Raw genomic sequence first — 12,003 nt, 5'->3', positions numbered from 1 at the left:
TATTTATTTTCCCAATCAGCAACTAAGAGAAAAAGATAAAGAAGAATATTTTCATAATTTTTACGGTGTAGAGTCGTTTTTGGAACGGATGCACGCATGGTTATTGTTTGGGTATGTTGTATGCTTAGCACGGAGCCTGATTCCTGACCACTCGAGCCAAGCTACCCCATTGTGTCGGGAAGGCCCTCCACCACCCTGCGGAGTGGGAGTGGGGCTGTTTCCAACACATAGACAATATAAACAAAATCTGAGGAACAATCATCATTTTAATTGTATCAAGTCTGCCCCACCAAGAGAGGAACAACAGAGACCAGAGATTTAACAAATTAGTAATTTTAAGTTTTAAGGCAGAGAAATTCTGAGCAAGTGTATCACGAATGGTGGGGGTAAACCATGTACCAAGGTATTTTATTTTCTGGGGACACCATGTGAAATTAGACGATTCAAACATATATCTGTAGCATGAAGGATTTAGAGGTAAAATCTCAGTTTTAGAGAAGTTCAATTTGTAACCTGAAACCTTAGCGAATGAGGCAATTTCCTTCAGAAAGGGGGGCAGAGAGGATACAGGATTAGACATATAAATAAGAACATCATCAGCATATGCGGACAATTTAATTTGTTGAGATTTAAGATTGAAACCAGTAATGAGAGGATTATTTCTAATACGTTCCAGAAAAGGTTCTAGGCATAACAGGAAAAGTAATGGAGAAAGAGGGCAGCCCTGGCGTGTACCTCTTTGAAGGGTAAAATAAGGGGAAAAGAGACCATTGACAAAAATACAAGCTTTGGGGTTGGTGTATAACAACTTAACATAGGAGATAAACTTCGGACCAAAACCAAACCATCATAAGGTGTGAAGCAGAAATTCCCAATTAACATGGTCAAAGGCTTTTTCAGCATCCAGGGATAAAGCCGCTAATGGGGAGGGATATTTTGTACTAAGAGCAAGGATATTGGAGAACATTCTGGCATTATCAGAGGCCAAGCGACCTTTAACAAAACCAACTTGGTCAGGATTGATAAGAAGGGGGATAATTTTCTCTAGGCGAGAAGCCAATATTTTTGCGAAGATTTTACAATCCTAATTAATTAGTGAGATGGGACGAAATTTTTTACAATAGGAGGAATCTTTATCAGGTTTGGGGATTACAATGATAAGCGCTTCCAAAAAAGAACCACAGGCTTGGGAACTGGAGATAAAAGAATTAAAAAGTTCTAATAATTTGGGTACAAAAATTGAGGAGAAAGTAGTTCAATTGAAAAACCATCCGGGCCAGGCGCTTTTGCTTTCTTCATAGAATTAAGTGCATTAGATAATTCTTGTAAGGAAATATCTTCTTCAAGGGATTGGAAATTATCATGGGAAATTTGTGGCTTAGGGATATCACTGAAAAAAGATACAAAATCATCTTCAGAGGGTTTGGTAGTTTCTGTATATAGGAGTTTGTAATATGATTGAAATGTGGCAATAATATCCGAATCAGATGAAAGGAGTGAATCATTCAATTCTGAATGGATTGGGCCAATAGCTTTTCATTCTGACTTAATTTTTAAATAGTTTGCCAACATTTTTCCGGCTTTATTTTGGCCTCCATGATATTTCGACTTAACCTTGAGGAGAGTATTACAGGCCTCCGTTGTAGCAATCTTATTCAGGGTGGATTTAGCTTTGATTAACTCTTGTAGAGATGAGGAGGATTTGGAAGAGTAATACTTATGTTCTAATTCTTTTATGTGGGCTAAAGTTTCTTTATATTTAGCATGCAGCAATTTTTTCTTCTTTGAGGAGTATGCAATAGTAAAAGCTCTGAAAGATGCTTTAAAAGCATCCCAATCGTTGTGTAGGGAGGTATCCAAAGAAATATTAAAGGAAAAAAATTCCTTAATAAAAGAGGTCGCTTCTGAAATAAAAGTGCGATCTGATAGAAGGAAGTTGTTAAAACGCCATCTACCTTGTTTGCAAGTGGTAAGAGATAAGTCAATGTGGGTGGAGACAGGAGCATGATCAGAAATAAAAATAGATCCAATCTCAGAAGACTGGAGACAAGGTAGTAGAGATTTAGAAATAAGAATATAATCAATACGAGATCTAGTGTGATGTACAGGTGAAAAAAAAGTAAATTCTGAGGAATCAGGGTTACATGTTTTCCAAAGTGGACGAGAGGAAATGGCTGACTGAAAGTATTTGTGGGATTTGTCAGGTTTGAACTTGCATTTGGATTGCCTATCGGTGAACGGATCCAACCAATTATTAAAATCACCACCAATCACAATATTAGAATTGGAAATTGATAATAATTTTAATTTTATAGAGTTCCAAAAATCAATGTCTGGTTTAACCGGCCCATAAACATTGAAAAAAGTCAGTTGTCGTTTATTAATGATAACCTCCGCCAATATCCATCGACCAGTCGGATCACATTCAGATGATAGGATTTGAGCATTAATGGATTTATGAAATAAAATAGCGACACCACCGTGTCGGTCATTGGCAGGAGAGAAAACAATCTGATTGACCCATTGACGTTTAAGTTTAAGTGATTCTTTATCATTGCAATGCGTTTCCTGTAAAAAAGCAACCTGGGGGTTAAGTTTAGCTAGATGAGACAATACCTTTTGACGCTTGACAGGGTGACCCAGACCACGAACATTCCACGACACGACATTAACCATATTTCCGGGAACAGGTGAACGTACGAACATAGGGCCATAAAACTGCAGGATTGACAAAAAGAAAAAAGGAAAGACAAGTTACAATAAGCAAAACAGAAAGACATGACTTATGAAATAGTCCAGACTTAGCTAACAAGATGAAGAATAAAGAAAAGAAAAATAGAAAGAAGGAAGAGGAAGAGGGAGGAGGTGTGAAAGAGAGAAGAAGAGAAAAGTAAACAGACCAAGGACGAACATCCAGATCTGAAAAAAAGAAAGAAGATCTAAGAGCAGGGAAACGTAGTGACACCGAAGGACGCGGACCACAATGAAAACAGGTGCAGAGGAAGAAATAAGAACCGGGCTATGAGCCCCATCAGAATAAAGAAGGACAGTAAATCAACATTAGAAGACAAATAAGTCAATGAAACAATGAAAGCAGGAACAATCCAATACTGTAAATGAAGTCAAGATCCAGTATCCATGCCATGTGAAGGAAAGTTATGAAGAAAAAGTTTGAGTTTATCCGGATCCTCAAAGGAGCGAGAGCGACCTTCATAGGTGATTTTGCAGAGGCAGGGATGAAGAATTCCATATTGAATGTTGAGTTGTCGCAATTGAGGCCGAAGGGCAAGGAATTCTTTGCGTCTGGCGTTAGTAGCATTTGATATATACTGAGAAATGAAAATGTTATGACCTGACCAAGTAAGGCGACGTTTGAATCTGACTGCTTTCAAAACTTGCATGAGTTCGGTGAACTCTAAGAACAACATTATAATACCACGAGGTTTATTAGCAGATGGCTGAAGCCGACCCAAGCGGTGCGCTCTTTGTATGTTGAGAGGATTAGGTAGAGACTGAAGGTCCAAAAGCTCTGGAAGAAATTTCTGTAGAAATAAGACCAGGTCAGACCCTTCAACATTTTCCGGCAGGCCAAAAAGGCGTAGGTTATTTCTACGGTTGCGATTTTCAAGATCCTCAGTATGGAGTTTTAGTTTCGAAATTTCTTGTTCAAGAAGAGGAATCTTTTTTTTCCTTTCCTTTTTTTTTTTTAGAAAATATGAAACCGTCCTTTTCGATTGCCCTTGGACTATGGCCGCGACCTGTTATATGTGCTTTCGAACTTTCGGGAGCTCTTGCTTCTGACTCATTTGAATGTATGGAGTTGCCTTGCTGGCTCCCGAGCTTTCTAGCGGCCGGCCCTTGTGGTTGTAGGCCCTTGTTTGTATCTCTTTAATGTGTAATAAAGGTCTCTTCTTAAAAAAAAAAAGAAGAGGAATCTTTGTGGAGATATCTTGAATGTCGCTAACTCGCTGCTCAAGATCAAGAACTTTACTTTCTATAACAATCCATCTTTCCTCAATTTGCTTAAGCTTGTCATTGGTAGCAGTCATAAAGGGTTGAAGGCCACGGACCTCATCCAAAATGGTTTCCAAGATTGGGTTTTGTGAAGATAAAATTGGTGAAGGTGGATCATTTTTGTGCCGTTTCGGCTTTGTGCCGGAAACCGATGGTCTGGAAGAATGAGGGTCGCTAGCCATCATCAAAACAACCGGAAAGTCAAGCCAGAAAAGCAAACGAGAAAGTAAATCCAAGGCAGCAGAATTTGTGACTGAACTGCAATGTAGGGAGGTAAGTACGCCACTCACGCAGGAGCACTGAAACAGTTCAGGGATTGGCGAGTGGAAATGGACTAGAGCTTTGGATTGAGCAGAACGGAGGTACCCCAAGGACAATGCACTGATGCAAGTAATAAAAGAACAGTGGACCCCAGCGTTGAATAAAAATAATCCATCAATAATAAACAAAGAGCACCTGGTGAAAGCAGCAGAAACTGAAGAAAACACTAGCCGCAAATGCGCCTCATGAAGTACAGCCCATGTGAGGAGAAGCACTGCATATTTGAAGGAGGAGGCGGTTCAGAGCACTTCAGCAACCGGAAGAGGTAAAAAACGGCTAAAATTAGCAGTAATACATCCAAAAATGGACCTCAGGCATCACAAAGACAGTAGATGGAGGCAACACATCCTCAATGTAGCAGACGACAGAGTCTGAAGAGAGAAAAAACGAGCGCCGCAAAAAACGAAACAAAATGGCGGCCGCTCGCATCTCTGAGGAGGAGAAACTGCCGATGCGGGTAAAAGCCGCCCAATGCATGGAAACTTGAAGTTGAGGCGGTCAAAAGACTCCCCATAGCCTTGCAGTCCCTTACAGCAGCACCGCTGTCGAAATGACGGTAAGAGCAGGATCCGAGTCCCGCGATGAAGCGGAGCTCAGGCAGGGTCCGCCATCTTCCCTCGGCGTCCAAGCCACGCCCCCTCGGCGTCCAAGCCATGCCCCAGCTCAGTGAACTATAAAGAGCAAATTTCAGTGTTATTTTTGTTTTATAAACAATTGTTTTTGTTATTTCAGCACTTAAGTATAACCTCATTTCAACCTTTGTTTTTATGTGAATTTCTAAGGTTTTTTGATCATGTTCAGCTAACACCCCTGCTGGGCGCACCTTTTTCCCATACGCAGTTGGGGTTGGCTGCAGGGCCAGGGCTACGGGGCCAGGCACGTAGTGCTGCCGGATGCGGGCAGGGCCTGGGGCCTCCCTTGGCCCTGCGTGATCACCCTGCCCATGGCCTTTGCTCTGCTGGAGACTGGTGGCTAGAGGTGCACTGGCCGGGAGACCTTCGCTGTGGCTACAGTCTGTCTCCCTCCTGTGAGGCCCTGGGTACATCTGCCATTGCTACCCGCGACGGACGCTGCACATGAGGCCTTGGCTCCTCCCTGCATCCGTAGCTCAGTGGAGGCGGCTGCGACGTGCCTCCACCCCTGTTGAGTTCATTCTGCCCTTCAACTTCTCCAAGCACACGGCCGACATTAAACCATGTAAACGATCGACAACACTGGGGGAGCGGCAGCTGGTCTGGGGCAATGCTCCTTTCACAGATCAAAACGGCGCCATTAGCAACTCTTTTTGATTTTGACAATGGGCACCACCTCTGATGTTAAAATACATTCCCTTAATGTAAAAGGTCTAAATGCCCCTAATTAAAGGAGCCAGGTATAGCATTACCTGCTTAAGTCAGACCCTGATAATACATTCCTACAGGAGACTCACCTTTTACACTTAGACATGAGTCACATGGCACACCCTAAGTACCCGACGCAATATTGGGCATCCTCCTCGACTAAGACCGCGGCGGTCGCAGAGTTATTCAAAGCCAGAACATGCCGGGGGAAACCAAGGGTATTAAAATTGAAATACAATATGGGACATGACCTCTCACTCTCCTCAACATATACGCACCCAATCGAACACAAGACCTATTTCTTAGGAACTTGTGAAGAGATCAGGTGGCACAGGATGGGAACCAATTAATACTGGGTGGAGATTACAATCTGGTTTGGTACCCCGACTTGGATCGTAGCTCAAACTCTTACCAGGGCACTGGGGTGATGCCTGCAGCACTGAAGCGAACCCTCACTGACCTAGGCCTTATAAACGCCTGGTGATATCACCACCCTGGCACACGTGACTACTCTTACTATTCCCATGTATACCGCTCATACTCTCACATTGATTACCTGTTTCTCTCCCACTCACTCGTGGGGGCATGGAATCTGCCTCTAGATCGGATATTTCCATCTCTGACTATGCCCATCTGGAAGAGCTAATATAGGAACTTGCTGACTGGGCCCGCCCTAAGCGTCGATGGCCATTACCCCCCATGCTTTGTGCGACCCGGTGGATGTAGCAGAGATTCGGACAGAGATCTCGGCCTATTTCAGATCGTACTTCCTCTCAGAAACCTCGTGCTCTGTTCTGTGGGACGTCTTTAAGGCGACAATCAGGGGTGTCTTTCTGTCAATTGCGTTAGTGCGCAGTCGCGAGGCCAGATTGGTGGAGGCTGGCTTGACCAGCGTCAATAAAGCCCTGGAGAGACTGGACCACCCAACACCTTCCAGAACGCATAAACGGCGCTTCTCTATGCTAAGGGGCTAACTAAAGTCTTACAAAACTTAAATGCCTTCCATACTTTTTACACCGCTCTGTATGACAGTGGCCCCTCGTCCCCGGGTCAGACACATTCTCTTCTCTCAACCTGCCCTTGGGCCCCCCTGGATAAGCAACATTCCCAGATTCTAAAAGAATCAAATCATGTAAGCTGAGCTCCAACGGGCATTAAAGGACTTACCAGTGGGCAAAACCCCAGTTCCGGATGGACTCCCTGTCCACTTTTACTGCATGTTTTTACCGCAAATGCAAGACCAGTTGCTGCGTCTTTTTAACTCATTTGCAGACAGTTCCGGGCTCACTCCTACAATGGCAGAAGTAGCCCTCATTCCCAAGCCAGGCAAAGACCATACACTGTGTTTGTCATACCCCCCCTATCGCTCTCCTCAACACAGATGCCAAAATCTACACAAAGATCTTGGCCAACTGACTGGAGCCCTACTTGCTCGGTTTGATTGACCCATCCGGGGTTTTTTCGCCAACGCCAAGGGGCAGACAATGTACGTCGGCTAGCCCACTTAGTGGAAAAGACCCACCATTTGGACATTTCCGCTTGCTTATTATCGCTTGATGCTGAAAAACCATTTGACCGGGTGGATTGGGTTTTTCTACGGGCGGTTCTTCGGAAAATAGGGCTAGGACCCCTTATGGTCTCTCGAATTATGGCATCGTACGGCATCCCTCAGGCACAGGTTGGGGTCAATGGCCAGCTCACACCCCCAATAGATATACGCTGAGGCACCAGACAGGGTTGTCCGCTCTCCCCCTTAGTCTTCGCCCTTGCGAACGTTCCACTAGCTATAGCTATTCGCCAGTCAGAGAATATTCGGGGCATTCCCCTTAAGGGTACTGAGCATAAGATAGCATTGTTTGCGGACCACCTCTTACTCACTTTGACGGTGCCCAGGACCTCGCTCCAAGCGCTGATAACAGTCCTAAGAGCATTCGAAGTAACCTCGGGCCTCAAAATTAACCTGCCCAAATCATGGGTGTTGAACCTGACCATACCTGGTGAGGACATCCCAGAACCGCAATCCTTCACCCCCTTTCAATGGGTACCACACTCGATCCGCTAGCTTGGGCTAAACTTGACCCTCTCCCTATCAACTTGGACACAGGTAAACTGGCCGGAATGCAGGAAGACAGTGCTTGAAAACGTGCCTGTTTGGAAATCACTCCCGCTCTCCTGGATGGGATGGCTTAATGCAATTAAAATGTCCATCCTACCGAAAGTACTATATCTACTTTAAACACTCCCTACCCCGATACCGCAAAGCTGTGATACAACGCATGCAACGGGATTTCACCAATTTCATATGGGGAGGGAAGCGGCCGAGATTTCCAAACAAACTCCTGATGCTGCCCAGGGCTAGAGGGGGGATGGTATGCCCTAATCTCCTAGAATACTACTGAACTTCACACCTCCATTACATCTCGGAATGGGTGGTTCGCGAAAGCGAGAAGCACTGATTCCATATGGATCGGGCAGTGGCTTGCAGACCACCCTGGGACCTAACTTGGCTCCCACGGGATGCCCGCCCTCGATGTGCCTAAATAGCTACACCTACAAAGACCGCGCTAGACATTTGGGACAAAATGGCAGTCTCCAGGGGCCTCATCTCTTTCCCATTCCTCAACACATCGGTGGCGCGAAACCCGGAGTTCCCCCCCCCCCCCCACCCCCCCCCCCCAGCCCTGCAACCATAATCTTTCCCGGTGTGGAGAGAGGGAGAATGCCGCACGTTCGGGGATTGCTTTGAGGGCGATAGACTAAAAACCTTTGATCAATGTAAGAGAGAATACCGCCTACCTGAGGAGGCTAAATTACAATACTTACAGATCCAACACTTGCTAAACACACCGCTAAACACTCAAGGGGCAACTCAGCCTTTCACCCCTTTTGAAACGCTAGTACGCTCATACGAGGGCTCGTGGGGCTTGATTTCCTGCACCTATGAAGAACTACAGCACTCCACCCCGACTAGACCCCACACATATCAAGTACAATGGCAAGCAAATCTAACAGACGAGATTACATCAAAGTACTGGGAGCAATAATGGCACAATATACCGAAAATATACAAAAGCATACCCCAGCGAGAAACCGCATACAAACTCATGACGAGATGTTACTATACTCCCCAGCGCTTACACAGGATGTTGCCCACCTCTTGATCTAGCTGCTGGTGTTGCCAAGCTGCAAAAGGAAACTTCTTACATATATGGTAAATAAATAAATGTCCAGTATTTGTAAAGCACGAACAATTACCCAAAGGTGTCAAGGCGCTGGGGGCCGTCGGGAAGATTAAGCGAGCTGTTGCCCAGAGTCACATGGTGCTGGGCTAATCTGCCGCCGGGGATCGAACAGTGAGCCCCCGGGTTCTGGAATCAGTCACCCTAGCCGTTGCCCCACACCTCTCCATTCCTAACCCTATCCTGGAAGGAGGTGTTATGCCACATCAAGGGCGCCATAGGCTTCTCCATACCCAGTACCCCCATTGTGACTATCTTAGAAATCAGGCCCTTCATGCTTTTAGCTATGACTCATGCGGATTGGAGCCTCATCTTGCACATGCTTAGAGTGTCAAACAACTAATAGCCCTTTATTGGAAAAAGCCAATTTCACCGCCCATCGCAATGTGGTTAACATGGCTCTAGCACACCATGGTGATGGAACTTCTCACATCCCGAATGACACACACTAAACCTAAATTCACAGGTACATGGCAGCTTCTGTTTGACCCCACCCAAGCTTCGTGCCCTCCAATTATTTGAGCACGCTCCACTAACCCAGTACATTGATACTACCCACCAAACTCTTCAGCACAAGACCACAGGGAGCCCGATACCCACCCCTTAGCCCTTGATAAGAAGCTTCGAGACCTTTGCTCGAAATACCCACCTATGCCCTTTCTATTTCTCTCTGTTCTTCGTTCCTTTCTCTCCTTGTTTTCTATTTCATTGTTTCACATTACAGCTAATAGTTGGCAGCAGAATGCAATTAAACACTTAACTACTATGATTTTAGAAATGCGATGTATAGTAAAGATGCCATTACTGAACCTGTGTAATCATATGATGACAGCTGTATATTATGTTGAAATCTGTTCATTACTTTGACATAGTGATGTAAGATTGAAATCTTTATTAAACAGATTTGAAAAGAAAAATATCCCTGAAAATGAAAGGTTAAACTGATGCTAGGGTTGGGCCTAGCACCTCAAAAATAGAGATTCACATAGAAAAACACAGTTACTACGCCTCTCCACTATTTTCCACCCCACTCTGCATCACTACACTGTATGCCAGTAAACTCAGCATCGTTCCACTTTACACTAGTCCACTCTACGCCTCTCCTCTCTACACCATTCCACTGTATACCACTTCACGCCACTCCGCAGCACCCTATTTCACTGTACGCCACAACACTCTACCCCGTTCCACTCAACAACACTCCTCTCTTATATATTCCACTCCAAGTCATTCCACTCTACGCCATTCCACTCTACGCCATTCCACTCTACCTCACTCCTCTCAACCTTACTCCACTCTACGCTACTCCTGTGTACGCCACTCCACTCTATGCTATTTCATGCTACCCTATTCCAGTGTATGTTATTCTGCTGTACGCTACACTATTCAACATACTAGTCCACTCCGCACCACTCCACTCTGTGCCAGTCCACTTTATGCTATTCCACCGTACGCCACTCCGTTCTTTCACACTCTACTCTGTCACTGCGCTGTACACCACTTCACTGTATTGCTATGCCACAGTATGCCACTCCACACTATGCTAGCCCACTCTGTGCTACTCTACTTACACCACCCCACCCTATAGCACTCAGTTGTATGCCACTCTGCTCTACACTACTCTACACCACTCTGATCTGTGCTACTCTGCTCTGTGCTACTCTGATCTACTCTACGCCAGTCCACTCTTCACCACTTCATGCTACACTACTCCATTCTATGCTTTCCACTCTATGCTTTCCACTCCACACTATTCCACCTTACACCACTCCAAACTGTGCCACTCCACTGTATGCCAGTGCACTATAATGCTATTCAACCGTACGCCCCTCCGCGCTACTGTATGCCACTATAATGTACTCCACTCCACACCACTGCAATCAACACCACTGCACTCTACGCTACTCACTGTATGCTGTAACACTTTACCACACTCCACTCTTTGCCATTCTACTGTATGCCACTCTACTCTATGCCACTACACTGTGCAAAATTCCACTGTACACTTTTCCACTTACACCACTTAACTCCAATCTCCGCCACTCGGGTATACACTATTTCACTGTACGCAACCGTGCTGAATGCCACTCAACTTTACACTTTTCGACTCTTTGCCACTCAGTTCTGCCCCAGTACACTGTATGCCAATCCACTGTATGCTATTGCACTGTGAAACTCCACCGGTACCCCACTCCATGCCACTACACACTACCCCATCCATTGTTAGCTATTCCAATTTATGCCGCTCCAGTGTATGCAACTCCACTCGACTCTACTTTACTGTACGCTATTTCAGTGTATGCTGCTCTACGGTATTCCTCTGTTTGCCACTCCAGTCTCCGCCACTCCACTCTATGCCACTCCACCATAAGCTATAGCACTCTACGCCACCTCACTATATGCTACTCTATTGTATGCCATTACACTCTAAGCCAATCCACTGTACACCACTGTACTCTGCTACTCCAATGTACGCTATTAAATTCTACCACACTCCATTCTACGCCATTCCACTCTTCACTGTACACTATTCTACTGTATGGCACTTCACTTTGCACTGCTCCACTGTACGCTATTCGACTGTACACTACTCCACTCTGCACTACTCCACTCTGCACTACTCCACTCTGCACTACTCCACTCTGCACTACTCCACTCTGCACTACTCCACTCTACACCACTCCACTTCCCTGTATGCTAGTCTTCTGTATGCTATTCTGCTGTATGCAACTCCCCTGTACGCCATTCCAGTGTACGCTATTCCACCGTACGCCACTCCACGCTTCTCCCGTGTTCGCCACTCCACTTTATACTATTCCACTGTACGCCAATCCAGTGTACGGCACTCCAGTCTACAACAATTCATTGTACACTACTCCACTCTGTTAATCTACTCTAAGCTATTCCACTGTATGCAACTTTACTCTACACTGCTCCACTCTGATATTTCACTCTTCTCTACCCTATCCTACTGAACCCCACTCCAGTGTGTGAAACTGTACTGTGCGCCACTCGACTATACGCTATTCCACTCTACGGCAGTGCACTGTACGCCAATCCAATCTATGCTATTCACTGTATGCCACTAC

The 12,003-nt window shown here is 45.3% G+C and overlaps 1 protein-coding gene across 2 annotated transcripts in view; it reads left to right on the top strand.

The window, feature by feature from the left end:
• Nucleotides 1-12,003, top strand: part of HTT (huntingtin) — a 2,065,683-nt gene that overhangs the window by 366,840 nt on the left and 1,686,840 nt on the right. The gene's annotated exons all lie outside the window — the stretch shown is intronic.

The sequence above is a fragment of the Triturus cristatus genome, chromosome 2_2 (assembly GCF_964204655.1).
Source record: "Triturus cristatus chromosome 2_2, aTriCri1.1, whole genome shotgun sequence".
NCBI classification, from domain to species: domain Eukaryota; kingdom Metazoa; phylum Chordata; class Amphibia; order Caudata; family Salamandridae; genus Triturus; species Triturus cristatus.
This window is presented reverse-complemented; position numbering and strand designations above follow the sequence as displayed.